Genomic DNA, 26,606 nt, shown 5'->3' with positions numbered 1-26,606 from the left:
AGCATTTATGTTGCTATTGCAACCTTATATATTAAAGTGTAAGCATTAATACATTAGATCAAAGATGGCACCATATTTAGAGCATATTCATTTATGCATATTCGAGATGACTTCAAATCCGAAGATTACATAATTCATATTAAAGAATATTAGAGATGACTTTGTCATTCAATTATCTTGACACAAAAACATATATTACATTTCCTATCAAATATGGTTCGTAGGGTACGCGCATATTCCATAATTGCTAAGTCAGAGACAGTCACATATAATTATTCAAACTGCTAGGGTCTACTGTAGTCTCAGCCTTGTTAGATTCATTGTATTCCATTGTGGTATTGAAATTACAGTTGTAAATATATATATATATATATATGCTATTCCCATCTCCATTACATAATTCATTGTCATTGCATTGCTCATTATACACTTGTTGCATTAATTGCATATTACACCCACACTTGCACATTAATTCATTAGTTCATTTTATCCATATTAGCATTTGGAATTTCTAGTCATATATACCTTCATTGTTCAGCATTCATAAATCAATAGAATTAGCTATAATATTGCAATAGCTCATGTAGTGTCCAAGAAACATAAAAAGGGGACATTACAATTTGTAGGAATTGTCCATAGGGTTGTAGTCCAGATAGCCAAACCAAACTAGCAAAGATAAGTTTTCTCGGTCTTAGAGAGTGTCAGACTCTCATTGGTGTAATAAATATCTTAAGATCACTATCTAATTTGCAAGTCTTTGATACACTTATTTGATGATGCATGTGCATCCACAAGAGGGACTCTAGGTTTGATGTTCTTGAGATTAATCACGACACACAAGATTTTAATTTCTATTTATACAGCTCAGTTGAGGAATTGCTACATACCAGGATTTATATCTTTCATGTTTATTGAACACAGATTCAAGTTAAATTCCTAACTTCACATGATGGCACCAAAGCCAATTTAAAATCATACGAAGGAATTTGTAGAGATTTTATCTAAGGTATCCAATCTAAGTAAATTATTTTCAACTTTCATGTTGCAAAGACACCTTTAAAATCTCCTAAGGCATTTGAAATGTATTGTTTTAGAAAAATAGTTGCATTGTGTTTTGTGTATCCAACCCTGAAGTTAGTTTCATGGTGCAGAAGCACTTTTTGTGTTCTCTAAGGCCTCTCAGCAATATGATTTCTAAGAGAGCCACATTATATTTACAATTATTTGAAATTTTAGCTTAGTTTAAATGGAAGATGGCTTTTTGGATTATTGGAACACATTGAGATAAGATCTATAAAGCAGGCAATAATGTATGTCAAGTCTCAACAACTAAAAGAAGTTGTTAAACTTGTTGCCAATTATTCTTGATACAAGTTGGTGTTGAGTTCTTTTTTTTTTTTGCAGATCTGTTGCTATTTATTTAATGTGCAATTATGGAGAACTTTTCAAATTATTGACTTTTGTGTTTCTGAGGTTTTCTTACAAGTAAGAAATATTACTTGATTAAAAAATTCGCAATGTCTTTTAGACTCCTGTGGTTCTTCTTGATATGAACATTCCATTTGGCGTGACTTTTCTTTTAGCAAGTTGTTAATTGCAAGCTATGATAAGGTGGCAAAGAACTTTGAATTATATTAACTTGAATATTTTGGTTTTTTGGGTCAAAATATCTAGATCAAGACCCCACCATTCCACACATGAATTTCTTGGAGGGTGTCAGACTGGTGACATACAGTGGTAACCAAAAAAAGCAATCTATATAGCAGTAGGCATTCACTTTGAGTGTAATTATTCTACATTCTCTTGCAGGCTCACGATGCGTTATTTTTATAACATTTTGATCTATTGAAATAAGTTAAACTGAGTTGTTTTACATACAATTATGGTCATATAAATCATTCTCATTAACCTTTCCTTTTGTGATCTATGTGTATAGATACACGTAACTGGATTGGCCTATTCATAATAAAGACAAGAATAAGAAGTTGTTCATTGCTTTCACTGAATCAATGAGGGAACTCATTCAAAATGTTAGGTAGGTGACATGTCAGGAAAAAATTGATTATGTTAGATTAGGTATTTTAGATGAACTAGAGCCCCAGGAATTTGGGAGGTTGCAAGTTCTAAAAAAAGCAGACAAGTATTGCATATGTTGGTGAATTAACGTGGTTTTATTATGCTTTTTTCTGTTGGCACTTGTAGCTGCTTTCATCATCTGGAGAATGCCAATTCTAATTGACCAAGCTTTGAAATGTTTTAACTCCTTTTCTTTTTCTTTGGAGATCTATAAAATTAACTTTTTATTTTCTTTTCATCATCGATAAATTTGGTATACCATCCAACTTAATTGAGATGGCATTATTTTTCGAGTACGTGTTATGATATTTTTTGACTTATCCACTACAATCGACAATTTTTTTTGACATAATTTAGTTTTATATGGAAAATAATATGAGAATAAGCCAGAGGGAAGGAATCATTGACATTTCTCTGTGTGTGTTAATGTGAATGCACATTCATGTATGCTTGTAGTTGTTTCTGCCTATTTGGCTGAAAATGATTGTGAGTCACTATCATTTTCTAGGTGGTCTGTACATATTTGAAAGTATTGGAGAAGTAGATGGAGGAGCAAGATATCTATAGTTTAGAATGCTCCACATCTTTTGCTAGAGTTTATGATCATTTATTTGTGACTAGCTAGACTGGAATTAATTTTGTTCTTGCATTAGTGTTGGAAGACAAATTACATGGGTGTTGCCTTTCTTTGCTCTAAAAAAGAAAATTTCTTCTCATAAAAGTCTTATGTTGTTCCTTGTGGTAGATGATTATACCAATCTTGGATTCGGAAGCAACAACTTTTAGTGTGAAAGCACTTGTATTTGTGCTTATTGGGTCAATGGGTTTGTTTCCTATTTTTTTGCTACCTTCTACACCTTCAATGTGGCTAGCTAGAATGACATTTGGATACAAAATTCAATTCCTGATACTAATTCCAGGAACCATTATTGGCATGTCCTTGCCTTACTTCATTGGATCTACCTTTCGCAACCAAATACATGTGAACTTTTTCCCATCATCTTGTGGTTCCATGTTGATAAAATTTAGTGGATTGAATTTGTAAGATATCTTATAATGGTCAATATCTCTTTTCTAACACATAAATGGCTTGAAAGGTGGCCTTAGAAATCTACATTGATCAAGCAAGCAGGAGAAGGAAACTGGTTCCATCAGTTCTGATCTGTTGGTCATTTGAGAATCTTGCCATTTTCTTACATTATTTTTAACTATGCTAGTTTTGCTACAAATGTCAAGTATAGTCCATACATAATTGGCTCATTTGTTGGAACTGTTCCTGCATTGTTTGTTACAATCTTCAGGTCAGAGGTCTTCATCATATGACATTAAATTTGACATTTAAGCATGCCTTTCCTGATCATTAGACTCATTCATGTAAAATCTTGCCTCAAGGCTTTGTTAATTAAATAATGGTGTTGCATTGTTATTGATAATAATTAATAGTTTCCAATGAGTGGTGTTTTCAGTGTATCAAATTATGTGATGATTTACAAGGAGTCAATTGTCTAGTTTGAGCCAAATCTTCATTGATCCACATTTCATGAGTAATCCATAAGAACCCATCTCTCATGAGTCATGACCATGAATAATACTATTACAATAAGATTGATAGCTCTTCTGTATAAGTAGCAAAACATACTATAAGGTTTAAGCACATACCTATCTAGAGTTGATTTACTACAACTGGCTTCATCCCCTTTTTAAAATTATTGTACTTTTGTTTTGTAATTTCTTGTTTAAGTAAAACCCTAGTGGCTTCTTTGACATTCTACAAAACTAAACTATGGTCTTGTTGAATTAAATGGAATTTTTATTTTATTTTCATTACCTTCCAGTATTGGAGCATTTTTTTGACTCTTTCATCTCAGACAATCGTGAATCTCTCACTATCATCCAATTTACTTTAATTGTCTTAATATACCCATTAATGAGGTATTCAAATGTTGAATTAAATGATTAGGTATTCAAACATTGAATTAAATGATTAGGAACATCTTGGAGGCTATCTTTGGAGAGTTACTAAAGTCAAATTTGGATGCAGCAAAACCTTTGTTTGTCTGGATGGAGCTTTTGTTTTATTGTGCTAAATGCAAGATGCTAAAGGTAGTTCTTGCTTCCTTGGGACTAGGTCCAACAATGAAGGGGAGCTATGAGTGGTGTTAGAGGTTCTTAAGATGGAAACATAGTTAGGCTATAAGATTGGAAGTTACATGGTATCATGTCTGAGGCTTGTCTTGTGGGTAAATGTTTTGAAGCAATTGCTTCTCTTCACTAGAATTGGGAGTCTAATAAAGCAGTAAATCATTTGGCAAATATGAAAATTACTTTGTTGCCCTTCTCCATGAGGATCAACTCCAAAAGGATCACTACTAATTTGAAGGAATGAGATTACCTTTCTTCCAATCTCTTAGTAGATTATTTACCCCATGTCAAAAATTGTACCCTTAATGTTTGCTCCTCCCTCATAGTCATCCACCAATAATTTACAATGATCCAAAAATTATTTTGGGTAGGTTGGAGGATTTCATAATTATTACATAGTTTCTGAATGGCTTTGTTGCTCATATCACATTTATATTAAAGTGCCTTTAGTGTGTGTGATAGGTGGTTGCTCCAGCTTGGAGCATGTGAGTGGCTTTTTTGGAGGTGAGGCTTGTCTCTTGCTCTAGAATGTTTGAGCTACATTTTTATGCTTTGATGATTTGGCCCTTTTAGAATGTTGATCCTCACATAATGGATGTCCTATTTGAAATTATCATCTATGAATACTTTTTTCATCCCCAATCAACACACTCACAGATTTGGTTAAGCTGGTCCTTAGACAAGATGGATTTGGTAGTGTGGGATTGTGCCAGACTAGAGCTTCTACCCAATTGGAGGCTATGGTTTTAGATGCAAATGTAAATGAGTGTATTCAAAATTATAATAAGGGTATTGTTGGGAGTGGAAAATGTGTTCCTTCCTATTAAGTATGAGGAAGTTTTAGTGAGTGCAATTGAAGTCCTAGTTTGAGGTTTTCAGTTGGTAGCTCTGTGCAGGGAGTTTCGATCATATGCTCCCAAAACAAGGAGCTTGACTCTATTTCTATGATCTAGCCAAGAATATTGACAGCTTCAGATTTTAAAGAGTATCTTGAGGAATGTATTCTTGGAAGTGGGGAGCCTTTTTAGCTTTTCATCTTCCTCAAAGAATAAGGTTACCCATGCTGAGAACTAGATCTTAATGGAGCTGGGTGTCTAGAGTAGGTTGGATTATGGTTACAACGGTGCTGCAGCTATGCGTGCAAAGCATAGTCTTTCAAATTTTTGTAGTTTGTTAGTTATGTTGACTGTGTTTGGCTGCATGTGTAAATTGGTTCCTTAAAGTGGAAGGATTTGTTGGCATTATAGTTTTAACTTTCTTGTCTAAAGTAGGTTGGTTCTGGGGTGATTTTAGCCTATAGTGTTGGGATAAGATTTTGTATTGGTAATTGACAAATTGTTAGCATTGAAAACTTTGCATGAGTTTTTAGGATAACCAATTTTTTATGTTAAAATTTTCTTTTATATTGTTGATGAGGGCCCAAACAGAATCCTCAATTTATTGATAAAAAACATTATTTACCTTAATTTATTATCTTGACTATTATAGATCTAAGATATCTAGGCATAGTTGATATATGGCTTCATTTTATTCTTGTGAAGAAACTTAAATCATTACTGTATGGTTCCCTTTCACCTTCCATTTAGTCATATGTTTAACTTTTCTTTATGACCTTTTATCTCCTCCACATTTGGTGGGAAATATTTTCTTTTCTTGTCATGTTCTTTATGATGGTAACCATCCCCTCATCACATCCTTTATTATAGTAACTATCTCCTGGGATGCAAGTAGTTGTGATTCCTAGATAATGTTATAAAAGTGTGCTCCATTGATTCCATATCTTTATCATCAAGATTGAAATAATTGTATTGGACACATTTGGTCTGATGGCAATGCTTGTTTTGATAATTTTAGGCATGTGAACCTATGCTTGTTGAAGTCTTCCACTAGTGCCCTTAAAGTTTCATTAGAACATTTTGGACTATTTATCTTAGCTAGATCAAAGGGTTTTGGGATCACCAACAACTGGAGAGACCTGACCAAAAAGGAAAAACACTTTCTTCTTCTACAATTATTTCCTCTTCTTGAACCTTGCTGACTTCCCCTTACTAATGCTTTAGTGTATGCACAATGATTCAATCTAGTGAAAGTTTGTTGGACTTAGCTGTGTTATATGGTAGGGAATAATATGATGGCCTTTAGATGGGCTCAAACTACAATTATTGACAATACAAAGTAATCTTTTAACTATCTCTCCTCCCTTATCTCTTTCTCCAAGCTTCCTGGGAATAAAGTCCTGTAAAAATAAGGTTTAGACTTTAGAGCTTATAAAGGGGAGTTAGTTTACCCACATTGTTGTAATTTTTTACACTTCATTCTATAACTCATGTATGGTAAACTCATTGTTGTAATTGTTTACACTTCATTCTGTAACTCATGTATGTTAATTGTTTACACTTCATTATGTATTTCTAATTCATGTGTTGTTGAATTGGCTTTGAGGGTGAAGCTTGTCTGAGGTAAGTCAATCATATGCTTGTACTCATTTTCATCTTCATTTTTTCCTTGAGATGTTTTATGTGTTGCTTCCATGACAAAACCCTTCTCTCCAAATGAAAGAGTTGAGTAAGACCTATCAGAAACTAAAACAAGAAATGGGTATTGTTTTTTGTAGCAAATAAATGCATTGCCAAATCACTTGAAACTGGGGATGGATGTAGAGCTATTTTTAAGAAAATCTGCAAAGAAGAAAGTGTAGGGCCAGAAGAAGTAGCCAACAACCTATTTCCTCCTAGGGTTGTACATGTAACAGTTAAAGAGGATGCAATGCTACCTCTAATTAGACATTGAAGAATTGCCCAATCCATAGCCCTTAAATAAACAATGTTGATCAAGTTGAGATTAGAAACCTTATTCAACACGCTTTTCACTTTTTTTTTTTTGCTTCGGCTTCTACATCAATACTCACATAGGGGATAGGAGCCCACAACAAAGATGAAGATTGTTGATCTATGGTGTAAGTTAAAGAGACCACATTTCTTTGAGGCATTCTATAAAATAATTCACATGCCTTACCTATGATTTGACATTTTACATGCATCCTGCACTCTCTCATCTAGCTGATGATGGATTACAGAGAGTGATCTGAATTGATGATGCTAAAAAACACACACAATCAAATCCAAAATGAATTTGCATTACAAATGGATTGTGGAAATTTGATATTGTTAATTTTGCATGCATGTCTACCAGGACAATCACAACTTAAACATATATATAACCAAAATCTATTATATATATGTTTAAGTTGTGATTTTCCTGGTAGACATGCATGCAAAATTAACAATATCATATTTCCACAATCCATTTGTAGTGCAAGTTCATTTTTTATTTAATTATGTGTGTTTTTTAGCATCATTGTTTCAGATCACTCTCTGTAATCCATCAGTCGGATGAGAGAGTGTAGGATACATGTAAAATGTCAAATCATAGGCAAGGCATGTGAATTATTTTATGGAATGCCTAAAAAATAAAATTGACCAAGCATTGGTCAAAATTTCAACCAATGCTTTGCAGTTTTCTACCAGAATTGTTCAAAATTTTGACCAATGATTGGCAGAAATTGTGCTAACAAGTTTGAAAGTTTTTGACAAATGTATTGGTCAAAATTTTGACCAACCAGTAAGTTCATCAAAATTTTGATGAGAAAAACTTTGACCAATTGGTTGGTCCAAATTTTGACCAACTTGGGTTGAAATTTTGACCTATATTCGTCAAAAAATGAGGTCAAATATACTAGTGAAAGGAGAAGGAGCAATAAGCAATTCAAACTTTGGTTAATCTACCAACTTCTGGGACTCCAACAAAAATGTCACAAAAGATTAGCACTGAAGCAATACCACTTCAAATTTTAGCACCAGGCTCGAGCTCTACAAAGTTTGCAAGGGTACTTCACTATGGAGACCCTGCACTAGATGAAGAAATAGTCATTCCTAAGTATGACTATGAAACCATGAACATTTATCAGATGAATGAAGTGCAAGAGGCACTACAGAGGAAAAAGAAGCAGGAGATACTCAGGAATGAGTATAAATAGAGGCTAGCATTAATTGAAATAAAGGACATCTTTTTAGATGCATTTAGCTTGCAGGCACCTAATGAAACAAATCCCATTATGGAGCAACTTTCAAACATAGTGGACCAGGTGCAAAGTGAAGACCATGATACTAATGCCAAGCTGATGGAATGGTCAGAAAGGAAGTTTCAAACAAAGGTAAATGAAAGAATGTCTAGTGAAATAGCACTACCACAGGTAGAACTAGCCAAGAAAATTGAAAAGGTGAAGGTAGTACTTGAGAATATCTTCTCATTGTACTCAAAATTGTGTGATCCTTCTATCTTCACATAGGAAACTAGCCAAAGAATCATGAGCTTGGAGAGGAACTTAAAGATATCAAGCATGCAAATACCCAAAGATCTAGCTCAAAGTGAGAAGCACTTTAATACAACGCTTTACACTCAAAAGGAACTAGTTGTATTAACAGTGTAAGAGGCTAATACAAGAGCCAAATTGGTACAAATACAAGCCTCCCTAACCCTCACATGGAAATTTTTCAAAAGGAACTAGCCTATGAAAATAATGTGATAAAGAAAGATCCCAATCTTTCCACATTAGATGGCTTAGTTCACCTTGCAGCAGAGACAACCATTCAAACTAAATCCCTAGAAGTTGCAATACAAAACTGGGATGCTACTCTAAGAGTTGTAATGGAAGTGAACAAGAAATTCTTGTCTAAATATTCAATCAGTGTCTAAGACCCTTTGACATAAGTATCAAAAAGGGGGAGAAATTGTAAAGCCAGAAGGACACTTAAATTGCAAGGGGAACATGTGAAAGGGGAAGCAAAAATAAAAGGGGGAGAAATAAAATAAACAGATAAGAAGCAAAACAAATCATAACAAGAACAAATTAGATAAAGAGTATCAGAATTGAAGACAAGGAGTATCAATTAAGGCACATCAATCTATTCAAAGATATTTTTGTTACAAGGATATGGCACATCAACTCAGGGGGAGATACAAAATTTTGAGGTATATAGTCCATCACAAAATTTTGAACAATTTTGAAGTTTTTTATATATGCCAAACAAAATGTATATTATACTCAAGGAGATTAGTTCCACTATGTATAATTAAGTGTTTTTGACACTCATGTCAAAGGGGAGATTGTTGATCTCAGATTGGTTTTGACAATTGAGTGTCAACACACTTAAGAAATTTTCTAAGTTGATGCCGAGTATAATATAGATGCTGAGTTAAAATATGTGCCAAGCCAAAAATTCAACAAGTGTTGAGTCATTCAAATGTTGAGAAAATAGATAGTGCTGAGCAAGTTTTAGATATCGAGTGACTAATACATGCCGAGCAAAGTTCAAGTGCCAAGCAAGACAGAATTTAGTATGTGTTGAGCATCAATAATCAATAAGTGTCAAGTAACAAAAAATTAGCATAAGAGCTTGTGCCTTCAGAAACTAAGATGTAAACCATTTTTGAGCTGACATATGGATAAATCTCAAAGGATTAAAAGATAAGAACGGATCTATTTGATTCCCTATGCAATCAACATGCAACCAATCAAAAAAATGGAAATATTTGAGTGGAAAAGATAGATGAATCTCAATTGTAGATTCATACCTAACCTTAAGTCACGAAATCCTTTTCAAGGAGGTTGAAACCTCATAATTCAGCGAATTTTAAAGGAAATGAAAGGGGTGAATTGACTTAGATGAAGGAAAACATTGTAGAATTAGTTAGCAAAATAGAGAATCAAGATCACAACAGATTCATACCAGATTAGTGAGGATCAGATTGAATAGAACAAGGATCTGAAATCAGCAATAGCAGATTGCAAGTAATCAGGTCAAACATTCTACTATACTTTCTAACAATTGTATTGGCACAATGAAATCCTATGGAGATAGGTTGGTTTAACAACCATTATATAAAGCCTTTAACAGGGTGACATTCCAAGTGAATGTTTTGTAAATCCTTTAGCTAGGTACACTTTTGATAGAGTGTTAAAATCCTTTGATAGATTAGGATCTAACAATCCTTGCAAGCTTTTGATAGAGCAAGCCTTTCATAGGGAAAATCATGAGAATGGTCAAAAACATGTAACCTCAACAGGTGAACTTTATTGTTGTAGTAGTGAAGAGTTTTACCTTCTTATTGGAGCTTTTTTGGGTAATCATATCTGGTGTCAAGTGTTTACGTGGATACATTTACTTTACATGTTATTTTCATATGTTTATGCATGAAATGTTTTAAAGCTAAAAGTTTTATTGGTTAAAGTCTAGTACTTCTTATTCACCCCCACCCCCTCCCCCACCCCTCTTAGTAGTATATTTCCCACTTGTTAATTCTCAACATCCATAGGCATAATATCACACAAAACTTCATCATAATAATTTTTGATCTTGAATTTAACAAGGCATTGTTCACTTACTACTAACTTATGATCCTTCTGGATCCAAGCAACATGATAAAGCTTAGGATGTCTCAATCTCTACAACTATAATTTGTTAACCAATTCCCTCTAATGCCAAACTATCTAAACTTCTACTATCAATGATCTTTACAATATTTTCTAGTGACCTTAGATTTAGTCTTGAATAGGCTTTTCCTAGGGATAGGTTCTTCATTATTGTCATCATTCCACATGATTCTTCTCAACATTGAGTTCTCACAATGCTCAGGTTCATTAGGTGATTTGGCAACTTCTTCACAAGCCAAATTATTTATGCTGCTAACCCCAATCTTTTTACCAAAATTGGTACATTCAGAGGCTTTTTTTCCTTCTTCTTTACACTTAAAAGAAGTTCCCTTAAACCAAGATATATGTTTCCTTTTATCACCATTACTATTATTCCTAGAGTAATCAATATAGCTACATCTAGTTTAATTACCTCTTTTTTGCTACTACTTTCTCCATAGGTTCTACATCTACCTCTTTTAAACATGCTATCTCTTCCTCTTTATCTTTGATCATGTTTCTTTTCCAACTTGTCCTCAGCATTCAAGGCATACTAATATGCTTCTTCCACACTATCCAACTTAACATAACTAATCATATCTTGAATTGATGTCCTCAAACCACTTAGGTATTGAGCCACTTTCTCAACTTCATCATCTACATGTCCAAATTTGATATCCAATTTGTAGAATTCCTCACTATATTCTTTCACATTTATACCCTTTTGTCTTAGATTTTGCATTCTCCTCAAAAGATTAACACAACAATATGTAGAAAGGAACTTCTTCTTAATTTTTTTGATCATCTTTGCCCATGTCTTGATATGTTCTTTTCCCCTTGTCTACCTTCCAATTTGCAAATGATCCACTTGGTGGCTACTATTTTTTCGTTCTTATTATCATGGGTGCTTTCATACTCAAAGATCTTATCCATTTCATAAATCTTATCCAACATTGCATTACTCTCAATTCTTCCACCATAGAAAGAAACTTCAATAGTAGGTTTCTAGTTTATCCTAGACAAAATTCTCACAAGCCTCTCCTCATCTTATTCTACTTTAGGTTCAAGATCCATATTAGGGGCCACTTCTTCATCATCACTAACATTCTCAAGATGTACACTTCTTCTGCAAGTTGTCTCAATAACTTCAAGTTTTAGTGCAATTTTCCATAGCATATCCATAATGGTATTATTTACATTTCATCTACCTCAAACCATCTTGAAAATGTTTCCTTCAAGATTGTAACCTTTTGCAAGTTATAGGTCAGATTCTAGATTTTCCATCCTATAACCAATCTAATTAATGTTCTCCATGATCCCAATCTTCACAAGGAAATAAACCTTGCTCTAATACCATGTGACACAAGGATGGTAGGGGAAAGGAAACAAGTCCAATCTCCAATCAACTTTCTAAGAGCACAGAAGAAAGAAAACACATATCTAACAACAATAACCAAGAGATTTATTGAATGCTTAGATGACTCACATGATAAAATATATTTTCAAAATATCCAACGTGCATAGTTGTGAGGCCTTCCAGGTTGTAGCCACTTCAAAGGAAATTACAATTAGAGAGCTATAAGATCACCTTCTTCATCTTCCATCTATTCTCTACCATCTTCTTATTCAAAAGCTTGGTTTCCTACATCTAATATAAGCTCTTATATAGCCAACAAGATCATAAGTCAGCCTATTAGGTGTTTAATTACAAATAGTTCCTCTCTTGGGAGAGAAAACAAAATAACTATCAAATGATCAAAATAGAATCCATAGTCTTAGGAATAGGTCTACATGCAATCCAAGCGATGTCCTCTAATTGTGCAAGATACTTCATCATCCTAGAAAATTCCACTGAAAGAAATTCCACAATATACTACGTGAAATACTCAATGACATGCGAGTAGAGAAACAAACATAACTCTAAGAACAATGAACATTATATTTTATGCACTTAGGATTATAAGGATCACCAATGGGTAAATGATAAGATGCCAACTATGCACGAATTGAAACCATGAGTAGCAACAACTATTCCATGAATAACAAATTGGTACAACAAAATAGAGCAATATTTTGTGTTGATGCAAGATTTCTCATTGACCCAAGATTCTCTTCGATCAAAACTTCTAGTAACTATTATTCTAAAGTAATCTCATGGATTAGGATACTCAAGAGACAACATATAGCTTCCTATCTATGATTTTCCAGAATCAAATTGATGTGATGGTGGCTTGCAAATGAACCCAAAGATGGAAACCCTTGCAAGGTGCTTCATTAAAATGGAAGATTCAAGAAATAATAGAGAAAAATGTATATCCAAGAACAAAAAACAATAATGTAATACAAGCTAACTAGAATGAGAGTGAAAGATTAAGCTAATATGACAATGCAAGTCAAGAAAAGAAAACTATGCTAACAAGCTAAAGATCACAACCCTCCAAATTAAACTATGTGAGCTAAGATAAATACAATAAAGAAAATACTAAACTAGAATGAAAGTGAAAGTGAGTTCTCAAGAGCTCAAGAAATAAAGAATCAAAGAAGAAACATAGAATTAGCATGAAAACATAAGATATGAGAGAGTTAGAAGAGAGCCTCTCTTTTTTTAAAAGTCGATGATTAGAAATTAAGATGCAAAATAAATGGTGGAGATTTGTTCCTTAGTTGATCATAGATTCTCAAGATGAAAAAGGGATGGATGAGATTAAGAGGAAAAAGATGAGTGAAGGAGATTAAGAGGCAAAAGAGATTCCACTCACCTTGGAAAGTGTGCATTCAAGTTTTAGGCAACTTGTTTTTTCCTTCTTCTTTTTTTTTCCTTTTTTCTTTTTAAATCAAGAAAATGATTTTTCATGTGGATGCATAGAATAAAGGGGAGTTTTATTTAATTAAGAGGGAGCATGTTCTTCTAATTAAATAAACTTAGGATAAAGTGGTAAAACCATAGGATAAGATTGAATAAATAATTAAGTGATGATTTGATCAAGGATTATAGATTAAATAACCAAAAAAATTGATTAAGAACATGATGTGGTCTAGCCTGTCTATTTAAAATGCTCATTAAGGGGGATTATAGTTTACTAGACAATTTTTGGGTGATTACAGGCAGCATTTCTTAGACAAAAATTAGAAGCTTTTGAGAAATTTAGATTATTCAAGACTATAGTAGAAAATGAACCAGGATTGAAGATAAAATGTTTAAGATTGGATAGAGGAAGAAAACTCATATCAAACTAGTTTAATAACTTCTATGAATACAATGTAATCAAAAGATAACTTTTAGCTCTGAAGGCACCACAATAGAAAGGAATATCATAAAGACGAAACAAATCAGTAACTGAGGCAACTAAAGCTATAATGTTTGAACAAAATGTGTCATATATCTATTGGAGTGAAGTAGTTAGCACTATGTTATATACAATGAGAAAAGTACAAATTAGACAAGGAATTGATAATACACTTTATGAACTTTGGTTTGGGCATACTCTTATATGGAATACTTTAAAATGTTTGGAAGAAAATTTTATATCAAGTGAGAAGATGACTTAGGAAAGTTTGATCCTAGAAGTGACAAAGGTATATTCCTTGGATATTCATAGAAAAGAAAATCGTATAGGTGTTATAATCAGAGATTAAGAACAATAGTTGAAAGTGGTAGTGTGAGAGATGATGAGAAATTAAGGATATAAAAAAGGATGCTTGATTATGATTATGATAATGAAGCTAACACAAGTCAAAGGACTAATAATGAAATCATATAACACAAACTATTCTATGAGACATATAGTGATTTACAAATTGAGGAGTCTAGACATGAACCTGAAGAAGGAAAAAGAACTAAATTCATAAGAGAACAAGGAATACCAAAGTAGAGAATATCAAAGTATGTTGCAAGAAACCATCCTAAAAATCAAATCATTGGAAGCACAAACAAGGTAGTAATGATGAGAAAAAAATAAACAAATGAAATTTTCTTGATATCACGATTTTTATCTAAGATAACTAATGAAGCATGCAAAGATGAATATTGGATGAAGGCTACAAGAGAAGAAATTGATCATATTGAAAATAACAAAATTTGGGTACTAGTCCCTAGACCTAAAGACAAGAATGTTATTAGAACAAAATGGGTATTTAGGAATAAAATGAATGAACAAAGTCAAGTGGTAAGGAAAAAAGGAAGGCTGATATGTGAAGGATAATCACAATAGGAAGGAATTTCCTTTGAAGAAATATTTTCCCCTGTGGAAAGACTTGAAGTAAGAATGCTTTTAGCTTATGCATCTCACAAAAATTTTAAGGTATTTCAAATGGATGTTAAGACAACATTTTTTAATGGAGAACTTGGATAAGAAATATACATTGAACTACCTAATGGATTTCCATTGAATAAAGATAAAAATATGGTTTACATAATAATAAATGAACTTTATGGACTAAAGAAAGTGCCTAGAACTAGTTATGAGAAATAGGATATGATGCAGGAGCATTCTAGGCTTGCTTGCAATCCTGCATGTTTGGAGGGATTTTGGTTAAGTATTGAGGAGCATCGAGCTTGGATTTTGGTGGAGTTATGCCTTTAATAGTTACTAATGTGTTGCAAACAAATTTTGGAACCTTTCCTCATGAATGCATAAAGATTGGATGGATTGAATTGAAGTTTGAACCATTTTTACCTTACTGTTGGAGCTACATTTTCTAGTTTCTAGGTGCCTGTTGTAGGCTATGTAACTAATTTTGTGAAATCAATGAGAGGATACACATTTTAGGTATTGAAGAGGGCCTAGATTAATTCCTTTTTCAAAATTAATAAGTTCTAATTCATTATAAGTTGGGAGATATGGAAATTCTCTTGGAGTATCAATTTTTGGCAGTTTGGGCAACAAGTTTTTGTGCGTGACTTTAGGGATGGATGGATAGATATTCTTAATGAATCAGCCTTTGTAAATTCTAGGGATTGTAGATGACCTAAATTTATATCTTTAGTTCAAAGAATGAGTTCTAATTCAATTGGAGCTATGAGATATCATGATTTTTCTCAAATATCAATTTTTAGACATTTAATTTCTGTTGGAGGCTGACTTGTGGCTCTTCAATTATTTAATGTTAGGTTTATTTAGTTTTTAGAATTTTGGGCCGACTTTTGGCTTAGATTGTTATAAGTAGGGGTCTTGTGGAGTCTTTTAGTAATTTATTTGGTATGGAAGGAAGGATAGATGCAAATTTGAAGAGCTAGAGCTATGGCTTAGGAACTAGAGGATCTCTTTGTGGACCTGAGGGTACAAGTGTGGATTCTTCTTGGTGTTCTTATCCAATTGTGTATTTGGACTAGCCGAGATTGGTTTTGTAAGTTGGATCTTGTTGGATATTGTAGAACTAATTTTGAATTTTTGTTTGCATTTGGCCCTAACCTAGAAGGCCTTACAGCTGAGCATATTGCATGTAATCAATTATATTTTATGAACAAATTATTGTAATTTGGTATTAGATCTTGAATTGTTGCTTCTTGTTGTTGTGTTTCCACTGTGTGGTTATATTACTAGGGGCTAGGAAATCTCCTTTAGGGATTCTTTGGCCTTGCACTACATCAAATGGTATCAGAGCCAAGGTTATTCCTGAGTGTGTTGACAGATCGCCTAAGCTAAGGTAGTTTACACTAGGATTTGCAAAGAAGGTTAATCTTGTGGCTCATTGATCTTCTAGATTGGTGGATTTGTTGCTTAGGGTTTGCTAAAATTTTGGAAGATGTTTTTCAAGAAGATTGGACCCTAGGGAAATTGATGATCCTAGTGATGTTGTAGAAGAATGGATCTCAAAGAAGGTTAAAGTAGATTTTAGATCTGAGGTGGAGGAGGTTAAAGCAATTTTTAGATCTCAGATAGCATTGATGAAGAGTGACATGATTGCTGAAATTATAAGTGCTTTAGGTGGTGTACCTATGCATGTGGATACTGAAGGTATTTATGAGGAAGTTGTCAAAGACTTTAAAGTTTTTGGATTGAGTAGTGAGGAAAAAATTGATTGTGTGGAGATACCTATTGGAATTAGGGCTGGTCAGTTTGCTCGACCTAGATCTCAGTTGAAGCTAAAGCATAAGATGGAGGTTTCTAATTTCTCAGATACTTTGAATTCTAAAGACCTAATTGATTAGATTGGTGAATTGGAAGACTACTTTGAGCTTGAGGATATTGATGATCCACTCAGAGTAAGGTTAGCACAAATTAAGTTGAAGGGACATGTTGCTCTTTGGTGGAAGAAACTACAAAGAGATAGAGAAGAGGAAGGTGAAATGAAGATCACTAGATAGAGATTGGTGGTGACTAAGTTGAAAGCTAAGTTCATTCTTTCTCATTATGAACTTGAGTTGTTTAAGAAGTTGTAGAATTTTCAAAAGAGAAGGTAGCTTTGTATATTAATGGTTTGAGATTCAATATTCAGGATGAGGTTCGTATGCTGAATATTTCTTCAGTTGAGGATGCTTATCAGTATACTTTGAGAGTAGAGGAGAAGCTAGAGAGGAATAATCAAGGTAGTTCCTAAGGGAAGGAGAAGTGGGATAGTTTGGTACAAGCTAAATTGAAAGTAGAAGGTGAACCAAAACCTATTGAACAGAAATGAATGACAGGTGGAGGTGGGTTTAGAGGTAATTGTTTCAAGTGTGGTCAAGAAGGGCATAGATATTTTGAATGTCTGATTGGGAGGATAACTACTATTGTGAATGAGGTTGTAGTCCAAGACAGTTAGCCTAAGCAAGGAGAGATTTTGTTGGCTCAAAAAGTACTCGTTGGTGAAAGGACATTAGATTCTTGTCAGAGGACTAGTTTTTTTCAAGATTTGTTGTAATTCTGGTGGCAAAATCTGCAAGGTGATTGTGGATGGTGGTAGTATTGATAACCTTGTTACTAAAGAGATGATTTAGAAACTTGGTTTAAAGAGAGTGAGAAATCCTTATCCTTATTGGATTGGCTAGTTGTAAGGTGACCATGCTTTGGAAGTGAGGGAGCAATGCCTTATTGATTTATAGATTGGGCAGTATAAGGATCAAGTGTTGTGTGGTATTGTGGATATGAATAGTTTTCATGTGTTACATGGCAGACCTTGGCAGTATGATTGCAAGGTTGTGCATGATTGTGTTAGGAATGTGTTTATTATTGAGAAAGGTGGTAGGAAGTTTTCCCCAATTCCTTTGCAGAATGAAGAGAATAGTAGGAGGAACCTGAGTATTGGTAGCTAAGTTGAGTTGACAGATTTTGAGAAGGTTGGAGACTAGCATAGAAAGAAAACCTATGGAACACCTGTGGTGGATGTGAAGAAGAAAATAAAAAACAAGGAAAAGAGGGTGCAAGTGGAAGACTTGGAGGACGTGTATGTGAAGAACCAATTTTGAATTTATGTTCTGAATCCTAGAAGATGTTCTTCTAGTTACTAGAACATCTTTTCAAACTTGGGGTGTCTAATGTAGGAGCATCCTAGGCTTACTTGCAATCCTGCATGTTTGGAGGGATTTTGGTTAAGTATTGAGGAGCATAGAGCTTGGATTTTGGTGAAGTTATACTTTTAATGGTTATGGATTTTTTGGAGACACATTGGGTAACCTTTCCTAATTATTCATAGAGATTGGATGGATTGAGTTGAAGTTTGAACCATTTTTACCTTGTTGCTGGAGTTGCATTTTCTAGTTTCTGGGTGCCTGTTGCAAGCTGTATAACTAATTTTGCACAATGAATGAGAGGATGCACATTTCAAGGATTGAAGAGGGCCTATATTACTTCCTTTTATCAAAGGTAAAAGTTCTAATTCATTATATTTTTGAGATATGGATATTCTCCTAAAGTATCAATTTCTGGTAGTTTGCGCAATAGGTTTTTGTGCATGACTTTCAGGATGGATGCATAGATATTATTAATAAATCAGCCTTTGTAAATTTTAGATGTTGTATAGGACCTAAAGTTCTACCTTCACTTCAAAACAAAAGTTTTAATTCAATCAGAGCTATGAGATATCACAATTTTTCTCGGATATCAATTTTTAGACATTTCATTTTTGTTGGAGGCCAACTTGTGGCTCTTCAAGTATTTGATGTTAGGTTTATTTAGTTTTTAGCATTCTAGGATGACTTTTGGCTTATATTGGTATAATTAGGGGTGTTTTGGAGTCTTTTAGTCATTGAGTTGGGATGGAAGGAAGGATAGATGTGAATTTGAAGAGCTAGAGTTGTGACTTAGGAACTAGAGGATCTCTTGGTGGGCCTCAGGGTACAAGTGTGGATTCTTCTTGGTGTTCTTATCCAGTTGTGTATCTAGACTAGCTGTGATTGGTTTTGTAAGTTGGATTTTTTGGAACTTGTAGGACTTATTTTGAATTTTTGTTTGTATTTGGCCCTAACCCAGAAGGCCTTATAGTCGAGCATATTGCATGTAATCAGTTATATTTTATGAACAAATTATTTTAATTTGATACTAGACATTGCATTTTTGCTTCTTGATATTGCGTTTTTGTTGTATGGTTGTATTGTTGGGGGCTAGGACATCTCCTTTGGGGATTCTCTAGCCTTGCAGTGCATCAGGATAGGCACTTACAAAGCTTGGGATTCAAGAAAGGTAATGCAAACAATAACATGTACTTGAGGGCTAATTCAAATGGATTAATAATGATTGAAGTGTATTTTGATGATAATATCTTTCGAGGGAATGATGAGGCAAGTGAAAATTATTTGAAGAAATGAGAAATGAATTTGAGATGAGTATGATTGGTGAAATGAAATATTTCTTGGGATTGAAAATAAATAAGAGTAAGGATGGAATATTTATATCTTAGACAAAATATATTAAGGTTCTATTGACAAGGTTTGGGTTGAAAATTTATAAGCAAGTTGGTACACCCATGGTTACATGTTGCAAATTGTCAAGAAAAGATGACTCACCTAGTGCAATGCAAATAATGTACAAATAAATGATAGGAGGATTGCATTATCTAATTTATACAAGACAAGATATAGAAAATGCAATTGGTATTGTGGAAAATTTTTAAGAAGATCCAAAAGAGACTTACCTAGCATAAATAAAGATGATATTCAAATATTTGAAGTGTACATCATATTATGGACTATGGTATGACAAATCACATGATTTCACTCTATGTGCATACACTGATGTAGATTGGGTAGGTAATGTGGAAGGTAGGAAAAGTACCAGTGGTGGTGCATTCTTCATGGATTAGTAAGAAATAAGATTGCATATCACAATCTAAAATAGATGTATAGTATGTAGCAATAGCAATCAAATCATTTGGATGAACAAATTATTCAAGGACATAGGTATTTAATTTAGTGAACCTATTATCATTCTTTATGATAACACGAGTATGATAAGTGTATCAAAAAATCTATTTTTACATTCAAAGACGAAACACATTACTATAAAGTATCATTTTCTAAGAGAGAAGGTAGAAGAGAAGGAAATAAAATTAGAATATCTTAATACAAAGAAGTAAATTTCAATTATCTTTACCAAACCTTTGGTAGAGGATAATTTTGGGTACCTTAGAGGTATGCTTGGAGTAATGCCCCAACCCATTTAAGAGTAATCAATACAAGGAATACATCAGTCTTGTATAATCAAAGCATTTTTATGCATCTATATTGGATGCTTGGTGATGCTCCTATGGGGGAGTAGACACTTTGGGAAGGGTTAACAAGAATGCTTGAGAAATGACTTGTATAACATTGTTTATTGGCACTTGTCATCTTAACAAATTGCTTTGGATATGTTTGAATTATGAGAGAACTTTAGATTCTAGATTGGTATAATGGAACCTTTTTTGTTGATATCAATGGGGGAGAGTATTACATGAAAAACCCTATGTATGAATGGAGGAGAGTAAGAATGAAGATATTATATAGATAAATTGATTGATGTCAATTAGAGAGTATTCAAATTTATGTTTTGACATTTATGGTTTTTCATCACATGTTGCCATCAATGCAAAGGGGGAAGATTATTAGCGTGAATATCAAGTATGTACTACATGGGGAGATTATTGGAGATGATTGAGTGGTTGGAACTTGGATTAATTTATTATGTGTCACATCCATGATTTGGTTTGTCATTGATGTTAACATATATACATCCTAGTATATGTCAAATAGTATTCCAAAACATCAAAAAAGATAGATTTGATCAATGAGGTTAGATATCAAAGAGTTGTGTTATATAGGATTAAAGTGGAATTCATCAATATTTTCAAATGCTACATCTACGATTGTAGAAAATAATATGAGGAATTGGATGGGTTGTAGTTGATTTAGTGAAGATTGGTTGTAGGCTAGTGTACAGAAAATATGATATTGATATTTTGGATATATATTTTAAGCAAGATATAATTGAGTTAAACAAGCTTGGATGGTTGTTCAAGACATGATTGTGATGATATGTTCATGGTAGTAGAATCTAGAGATCATACTATGAATATTGTTGAAGGATAGCATATGGTTTATTCCCTGGAAGCTGATTTTTTATTATATTATCTTGGGAAGTAAAAATTGTATTGTAACATGCATTGTAATATCATAGTGAGGTCATATATTATTCATTTTACATTATAAAATCCCTAATAGGCCAACTCAATTATTTTTTAGGACTACTTATGAAGAAAAAATGTTTTCCTTTGTTGTAAGTGTGCAAGTGTATAAGTGGTAATTGTGTGTGCAAATTGTGTAATTGTATTGTATTGATGATACAGATGTGAATCTAATTATGGTATATATTAAGGACTTTAAAGGACTTGTATTGGAAAATAATTTCTTGTATTGGTTAGTTTTTTCATGGATATGTTATCATGAAGATATGTTTGTATAATAGTGACTAAAGAAATTTGAACAATGGGTTTATTATTTTCCTTTTTCTCCTAATAGAGATAGAATCTTTTTATAGGGATTCAAAGGCTCCTAACAGGGACTCATATGTACTGATTGTATTAAATTGGCTCCTAATAGGGTCACATCCTTTTACAAGGAGCATTTATATTAGTACAACATCTTGTGGGCATTATTCCCACTGAGGTTTTCCCTCTGATCAAGGGTTTCCCTAGTTACCAAATCTTGTATAACTGTGCATGTTTCTTATGTTATGGTTGTTTCATATTTTGGTTATTAGAAATGGACTTAAGAAATTGATTTTGAATCTAATTAAGCATATAGATTTTTCATACCCCACTCTTAGTTGTATTTAGTTCGCTTTACTTTCTAAACAACCTTTGAGATTAATAGTGGAAGATCTGAGTCCTTCACAACTCTGTAGGAGGATACTTCTCAGTATGACTTTGTTCCTCTCTATTTGATCATTCATTTTTTCATGGGGGTATCAACAATAGAGCAATTTTTTTTCTCAATATCACCATTTGAACCCTTACTACTAGCACTCCTTTGATCGTTATCCATTTTATTATGAATCTCCTACAAACCATTATTCAATTTTTTTATCTTTTCCACCATACATTTGTTGATCTTGAAGGAATACATATACCTAGCCTTCAAATTCTAGATAATACCCATGGTTTTGTCCTTGTTATCATTAAAATCCTCTAATTTTTGTATTAATAGAAGTTTCCTTCCTACCATCATCATTAGCTTCAATAGAGGTGGGGGGGGGGGGGGGGAGAGTAGTCCTCATTTACTCCACAATGGGTATGAAGAAAAATTTCCCTCTCATCTGAAGGTTTAGATTCCCCCCACCAGTATTCTAGTGGGTTAAATCTATCTCTTCATTCACTGTCTATTCATTTCGTCCAATGCCCTCATTTTTCCTGTTTCCCCCAAAGTTGTGTAGAATTGAAATTTTCATTTCTTCCTAATTTTTCTATTTACTCTTATGCATCCTCTATGTATCTAAGGAATAAATGTAAATACTCCAATGGTCTTATTCTTAGTTTTCATTGTAACACAAAATAAAGGTACATTATAGACCCAACATGTAAGCTAAGGGTATACCTAAAATTTTGTATGAATGTTATAAAGAAGCTACATAAAAAAGGGAATGCCCTTGATCTTGTTAGAATATTTACAATAACTGAGAGGGGGGGTGAGGGGTGAATCAGTTATCCAAGTTCCATATGTACCAATTGAATAAACAAACACTTAAACAACTTCAGATCTTAACATTCAATAGCTCGACCTCCATAGTAAAATTTCAGTAACATAAACTAGTAGTCCACTATCCTAAATATAACAGACTTGTAGAATGTAAAAATTAATAGTATATCATCACAAATAACATCCACACAAGTTTGACACACATATTTGATGTGGAAACCCAAAATAGGAAAAACCACTAGTAACATGTCACTAATCTTTTCACTCTTCTGAAGTGAGCTCTATTAGGAGCCAACCCTATTAAAGGTTACAAAAAATATTGTTAAATGTGACCTTGTTAAAGGATTTAATCACGCCGTTGAAGTAGCCTTGTTAGAGGACTTTAGAACATTCCATTAGAATGTCACCTTGACTAAAGGATTTCAAACTGATAATGGTTAGCAAGTAACAATGAGTTTGATTTGGAAAATAAAACTCACTTGCAAATACAGATCACAGTTTGGCTCAAATGTTGATCCACTGACTAGCCTTCACTATCATTTGTCTTTGATTTACATCGCAACCCTTCAAGCAATCACACTTCACCTCTTCTCAATGCTTCTCAACTTTCTACTTAAGTTCACCAATTAATAGCATCAACAAATGCTCCAACCTTATTAGGTTAGCCCTTGTACCTCCTTAAATAGGTAATTATGATCATTGCCACTTAAACATCACCATGATCTTAGGGTTTATGATCAGATGCAACACATATAATGAATATGTACATTATTTTGTTTCCTCCTTTTTGTTCTTGAAACTTCTCCTTGAATCCTTGCATAGAAATGTGCAAACATGATTTCCCTTGATTTAAATGTTCTAGGTCATCCAACCTTATCTTTAACATGTTTTATATATTCAAATAAATAAACTCTATCACTTGGAAATCATGATTTCTCATAAAGTATCAAAATTTTGGGCATCAGCCAACACTGTGTTCTAACACTAAGTCATCACTGGTTTACTCAGTCACTACTAAATTTCCTATTTGGCACAAAAATTCACACTCAGTCAACACTATTTATGCTCAACACAGTTGACACTAGTATCACTTAACATATATTGCAAGTTCCTTGATCTTATGCTCTATTTCTCAGTCAAGATTGTTCATTTGGTCAATAATTGATCACTTCTTCAAGGCTTTAGTAAAACTATCTTCTTCTCTTGTAGCATGATTAAACAATCACTTTATCTTGTCAAATTCTAACTAATCAAGTGTTCATTTGTATTTTCTTCTCATAACTCAATCTTTCCTCTGGGTTTTTTTGTTATGATCAACCTCTAAAATCCTCTTCATCAATCATATAGATATAACACTCAAATTAGATAGCAGACTGTCTTACCAATAAGTTTTGACATCAATGACAAAATAACAATTGTTTCAATTGTAGTTTCCAACAATCTCCCTCTTTGACCTTGATGGAAACACCTCTAATTACCTTGCAATCCGAAACATTAATGAATCAAGAACACTCTCTCTATGTATAGTATCAGATAATCTTTAATATCCTTAGTTTCATTCTAATTCTCATTTCTGTGTCCAACACTCTCTTTCTTTAGTTTCATTATGATTCTCATCCATGCAACTTTGATATCCAAATCATAAGCTTCCTCTATCATATTAGATCATGAAATCAATCAGATTATCTAGTATTATTGGCAACACCTTTGGTTCTATAAACTCCTTCTTACTTATTCAATTTCTCCCTCTTGCTGATCAATGTAATTGAATTACATCTTCTTATTACATCTTCTCCCTCTTTCTTATGGTATCTCCCTCTTATTGCATATGTAACTAACATTCATATTCTCCCTCTTTGACAACAATGCCAAAGACACTTTGTCTATCTTATGCATGTTTTCATGCATATATCTTCATGTCAGTATCAAAGTCTTCCTTTGTCATTTGTATATGACCAATAACATGATTACATCCTTCTTCCTCCACTACTACCTTAGGAAACTCCTAAAGTGGGATTGTCTACATCAACTTGTAAGATATCTTGATCAATCCATTTGATGTAGAGCACCATTTTAGCTTAAGTAGCCTTATCTAGGGGAATCACCCCTAATTTACCTCTTAGATATTTATAGGAATCCTTAGTAAAGCTTTAGTAAAAATATCGGCAATTTTCTCCTTAGTATTCACTTACTCCAATCTCACTTCTTTGTCTTTAACTAGCTCTCTCAAGTAATGATACTTGATAGCAATATGCATAGTCATTATGTGCATTACAAGATTCTTTGATATGTTTATAGCACTAGTGTTATCACAATAGATACCAAGTGGAGCAGTGATCTCTTCATTCATCCCTTTCAACAATTACTTGATCCATATGATATTTGAACAATTCATTGGTGCTACCACATATTCAGTTTCAACTGTTGATTGAGAAATGTAGTTTTGCTTCTTGCTTGTCCATGAAACTAGTCTCTTTCCTAGAAAGAAAGCTCATCCACTTGTAATTTTTTTGTCATCAACATTTCCTACCCAATTTGAATCAATGAACACCTTCAATTAAAACTTATCATTCTTCTTGTAATGCAATTCATAATCTTTTGTTCCTTTCAGGTATCTCAGTATTCTTTTTACTATCATCATGTCATTCTCTTTGGGACTTGCAGAAAATAGTGCAACTATCCCAATAGTTAATGTCATATCAGGTCTGATGTGAATGCCATATTGTAGTTTTCCAATCATTGATCTATGCAGTATCTGGTACTCGTTAGTAGAATCATCATTCTTAGATAACTTATGTCATGTAGCCATAGGTGTACTAACTTGTCTTGAATCTTCCATTCTGAATGTTTTCAATATCTCCTTGGTGTATTTGGATTGAGTAATGAAGATACCTTGCTTCATTTGATGTACTTATAAACCAATAAAGAATTTGATCTCACCAAACATAGACATTTCAAATTACTTCTTCATCCCATCTACAAATGATTTATATAATGCTTCCTTTCCTACAAATATGATATCATCAAAAAAGATTTCAAATAACAATACCTCATTGTTATTACCAATCTTCAAGTATAGATTATTGTTATCATTAGTTCTAGCAAAACCAATATTCACCAAATAATTGTGTAATCTTTCATACCATGGTTTAGGGGCTTGTTTCAAACCATATAGTGCCTTGTGAAACTTTCATACCAAATTCTTCTTGTTGGGTTCAAAAAATCCTTTGGCTGCTCTATGTATACATCTTCTTCAAGTACTCCATTTAGAAATGCAGATTTGACATCCATTTGGTATACCTTAAATCCTTTATAAGTAGAATATGCAAGTAGTGTCCTAACTCCTTCCAATCTTGCAAAAGGGGCAAATTTTCCCCCATAGTCACTTCCTTCTTCACGTGCATATCCTTTGCATACTAGTATAGCCTTGATCCTTATGAATTCACCTTTTTCATTTAGCTTGTTCCTAAATACCAACTTTGCTCTTCAAGTCTTCTTTATCAGGGCATCTTGCAGCACTATGACCAACTTTATTACATGAAAAATAGATTATAGGAAGTTTACCTTTGTGTTTCCCTTTTTCTCTTGTAAATCTTCTAGCTATTAGTGCTTCAAGCTCATCAAGTTCATGAATCAAAAGTATCACTGTCACTTTTCACATTTTTTCTTTTTTCTTTCTTACTAAGAACTAATTGTGATTTAAAAACATATTCAATAGTGGTAGGAGTGAAATTATCAAAATTTGACATCTCAAAAGCAATAAGTCTACCAATCACATCTTTTAGAGTTAGGTCATTACTTGGAGCACATCTTAGTTCTTGTATTGCA

The 26,606-nt window shown here is 33.3% G+C and overlaps 1 pseudogene; it reads left to right on the top strand.

Annotated features, from left to right (window-relative positions):
- Positions 1-213: 213 nt before the first annotated feature.
- LOC149536286 (uncharacterized) lies at positions 214-25,492 on the top strand (annotated as a pseudogene).
- Positions 25,493-26,606: the final 1,114 nt, after the last annotated feature.

This window comes from Cupressus sempervirens, chromosome 10 (genome assembly GCF_028749045.1).
Source record: "Cupressus sempervirens isolate cs-2001-9-10 chromosome 10, ASM2874904v1, whole genome shotgun sequence".
In the NCBI taxonomy this organism is placed as follows: Eukaryota; Viridiplantae; Streptophyta; class Pinopsida; order Cupressales; family Cupressaceae; genus Cupressus; species Cupressus sempervirens.
The sequence above is the reverse complement of the archived record's forward strand: the minus strand, read 5'-3'. Positions and strand labels throughout refer to the sequence as shown.